At 34.4% G+C, this 4,331-nt stretch overlaps 1 pseudogene; it reads right to left on the bottom strand.

Moving 5' to 3' along the window:
- Nucleotides 1–2,773: 2,773 nt before the first annotated feature.
- LOC133234936 (tRNA-splicing endonuclease subunit Sen15-like) lies at nt 2,774–3,306 on the bottom strand (annotated as a pseudogene).
- Nucleotides 3,307–4,331: the final 1,025 nt, after the last annotated feature.

The following is a 4,331-nucleotide window of genomic DNA, read 5'->3' as shown; positions in this document are numbered from 1 at the left end:
GAGTACTGTAAACCCTAAAATATACAAAAGACATCCCAAATAAATATAATTATTAATCCAGCCATGGAGATAAAATGCAATCACAAACAGTGTAATTAAAAAGAAAACAGCAAAAAAATTGAAGAGTAAGGAAAAACAAGAAAAGAGCAGTGTGGTAGATTTCAATTCAACCACATCAACAATTAAGTATGGCCAGTCTGAATATTATAATTAAAAGGCAGAAATTGTGAGAGTGGATTAAAAATGATATCTATATTCTATAAAAAATGCTGATATATTAAAAGTAAAAAATATTGGAAATATGCAACAACTGAAGTGACTATATAGAAATCATACCACCAGACCTACTAGACTTTAAAAGTAGATATATTATCAGAAATAAATAAGAATAATGAAAAAGCATTGATTCTTAAAAAAGACATAACACACACAGAAGAGTGGAGCCTCTAAATACATGAAGCAAAACTAATAAGATGTAAGTATCTAATAAGTAGACATACATAATTATACCTAGAGATAAGACTGTTCTTTCAGAAATTGATAGTATATGTCAACAAAAACTTAGCTAGATTATTGAACACTTGGAACAGAACTATTAACTGTGCCCAATTAACATTTGCAGGGTACTCTAATCTATGATAAGAAAATACACAATTTTTCTTTCAAAATCAGCTTTGCTGAAATCTATTTCATTTGAAATTAATAGAACCACCCCAGCTTTCTTACTTAACTGTTGAAATGGTTTAGTTTTTTCTATCCTTTGACTTTCAGCACTCTAGTTCTTTACATTTAAATTGCAAACTATTTTATGATTAAGTAATAATTCCATTGTATGCATATGCCATATCTTTATCCATTCTCCTGTTGATGTTTAGGTTGCTTCCATGTCCTGATTATTGTAAATAGTGCAGCAGTGAACATTGGAGTACATGTATCTTTTGGAATGATGGTCTTCTTCAGGTGTATGCCCAGGAGTAGGATTGCTCAGTCCTATCATAGTTCTATTTTTAGATTTTTAAGGAACCTCCATACTCTTCTCCATAGTGGTTGTATCAATTTACATTGCCACCAAGAGTTTTAGAGGGTTCCCTTTTATCCACACCCTCTCCAGCATTTATTATTTGTAGATTTTTGGTGATGACCATTCTGACAGGTGTGAGATGGTACCTCATTGTAGTTTTGATTTGTATTTCTCTAATAATGAGTGATGTTGAGCATCTTTTCATGTGCCTTTTGGCTATTCGCATGTCTTCTTTGGAGAAATGTCTGTGAGTTAGTATTTAATGTGGACACAGTTTCAGTTTAGGAAAGTGGAGATGGATGATGGGTGATGGTGAAAGTTGCACAATAGTGTGAATGTACCCAGTGCCACTGAACTGAACAGTTAAATATGCTTAAAATAGTATGTTTTATATTATGTAACTCTTACTACAACAAAAAAAATTAAAAAGCAAAGTAGAAAAGTAAAATGTAACTATTTTAGTCAAGTACATAGATGGGTGTTAACTTTTTATCCAGTCTTCATCTCTTTTGAATATGTGTATATTTCATTTATATTTAGTGTAATAATTCTTTTTTACTTTAAAACATTTTTATTATAAAAGTAATACAAATAAAGAAAAACTAAAATCTTAAAGAAAGACCAAGTCATCCATTTACTGTCCTGCCCTCCTATTATAACCACAGTTAGGAATTTATTTTTGTCCTCTTTTGGTATGTTATTTACAGCCATAATCATACACATTCATACACTTTTGTATCTTGCTTGTTTCCTTTTACTAAGTATTTTCTCATGTTTTATAGTGCTTTCATTACTAATTTTTAATGGTAACATAACACACCATTCATTAGCTATATATGTTTATTGACTATTTCCCCAGAGCAGGAGTTGGCAAACTATGGCCCTGCATTTGTAAATAAGGTTTTATTGGAATACAGCCATATCCATTCATTTGCATACTGTCCACAGTTATTTTTGTCCCACAAACAGCATAGTTGAGAAGTTGTGAGAAAATCTATATGGCCTGAAAAACCTAAAGTAGTTCCTTTTTGGCACTTTCCAGAAAATTTTGCTGACTCTTGCCTTCAACTTTTAAAACACCTTTCTAGACAACAAGTAATTAAGAGGTATTAACAAAAGTAGAAAAACTGGGTCTACTTAAGAAATGTTTTTAAGGTTCACAGTGTCCCCTACTATTAATACGTCTCCTGTAATATTCTAGCTATGATACAGTAGGGTGGTAGTAGTAAGAATGGGGAAAAAAAGGCCCAGTACTCTGGTAGGTAGCACTTCTTTGGTCCCTATTAATCTACATATGCAGTTTTATACTCTGGATGAGCGTGTTTTTAATTCTGATTTAAAGTTAACCAAAGAAGGAAGTAAAATTAATTGCACTGTGAAAACCAATCAAAAGAACACTTTCTATTGAGGATGAAAAAGCAGACTCCAGTAAATTTCCATTTCTTCAGACTAGCTGTCCTGACCAAGAGGCACTGAGAAAGTTGAGTAAGGAAAAGGGATGGTGATCTCAAGAATGCTCTATCCTTCTGAATACAGCATAGGCATAAACTTGCATATAACTGTAATTAAACTGTCTCCAGATAAGAAATTTCTAGAGCTACTATCTTACTATTTTTTTTGTAACAAAATACATTCTTCTATATGGGAAAGTTTTATTCTTCAAAACAGAAAACTTCTGGAATTGGACCAGCTAAGTCATCTCTTACTATCTCAAATCAAAGATGAACCAAGCTGATGGTTCACAATCCAGTTCTGTGTGAATAAAATAAGCATCAAGAAGTATAGGTGTCATCTTCTAAGGGAAATATTCTTAGGATCTGGCAGCATAAATCCATCAGTGAGTTTGTAGTAGATTGTTGTGGAGTCAGACTCCACTATGGCCAAAGTAAAAGACATAGGCAATCGGGATCACCTTGCTATTTTCAGGATGCCTTCAAGATCCCCCTTATCCTGTTATGGCTGAGGGAAGCACTGATGGGCGTAGGTACCACAGACTGTAAACCCTTCTGCTTCTGTCTCAGTGCTGAGAAGGCGGATGAGCTGGAGATCTAGTAATCCCACACAGTTTACTTCATGCCAGCTTTTACTCACTATGAGGTCCAGGCAAGCCAAGAACGCTGTATAAGCTTGGGTGGCATCTCTTATAATTAACTCCATCATTTCTAAATACTTAGGGTGCGTGCCCATCCAGGTGTCCTCGGGGGGCCCGTGGGTGGGCGCTGCCGCCACCGCAATCGCCGCCCCGTCGCGCCTGCGGTCGGCTGGGACTCTCTGCGTTCCTCCATGCCCAGCCACGTGGCACGCCCGTGGTGCACCGCGCTGCTCTCTCCACGCCCCTATATTTAATATAATTATTGATAAGACTGACGTTTGTCTAACCTTTAAACATTTTTCTTTTTGTTCCACCTGGTCTTAGTTTATCTGTTTCTCTTTCTTTCCTTTTAAACTGGTTAATTCCTATATTAGCTTTTTACCTCTATTTGTATATTTTTAGTGGTTTTTCTTGTGATTCCAGTATGGATCTGTAACATATCACAGTCCATTTAGATTTAACAACATACTGGGTATTATAAAACAATAGTGAAGTGAGTGAAGTCACTCAGTCGTGTCTGACTCTTTGCGACCCCGTGGACTGTAGCCCACCAGGCTCCTCCGTCCATGGGATTCTCCAGGCAAGAGTACTGGAGTGGGTTGCCATTTCCTTCTCCAACAATAGAACCTTATAATAGTTAATTCCTTATTTCCACTATCTTGTGCACTATCGTGTCATATAAATATTTATATTTATGCACATTACTGACCTCATAATATAATGGTATAATTTTTAAAATTTCAACAGTCATTTGGTCTCTAAAGAAACTGAGATGAAAAAGTATTGTGTTATTATGTAAAAAGTATTTATTAGTGCCTATTTATCATTTCTGATTCTTTTCTTTTTTTCTTTTTGTCTGTATATATGTTTCATTTTGAGTCTTTTTCCTTCATCAGAAAGAATTTTCTTTAGGGTTTCTTACACTGCAGGTCTGCTGGTGATAGAGTCTGTCAAGTTTATTTTATCTAAAAATTGTTATTTTACTCTCATTTTTGACTTATTTTTCTTCTGCACATAAACTGTTGAGTTTATTTTAGATTTAAAATATCATTTCTTTGTCTTCTAATTTCACTCTTTCTAATGAGAAGTCAACTTACATTCAAAATTTTTTTCTGTGTATAATGAATCTTCTTTCTCTGGAAACTTTCAAGAATTCTTTGTATTTGGTTTTCAGCAGTTCGATTGTGATAGTCTAAGATCATGTTATTATACCTTTCT

Source organism: Bos javanicus, chromosome 22 (genome assembly GCF_032452875.1).
Source record: "Bos javanicus breed banteng chromosome 22, ARS-OSU_banteng_1.0, whole genome shotgun sequence".
NCBI classification, from domain to species: Eukaryota; Metazoa; Chordata; class Mammalia; order Artiodactyla; family Bovidae; genus Bos; species Bos javanicus.
This window is presented reverse-complemented; position numbering and strand designations above follow the sequence as displayed.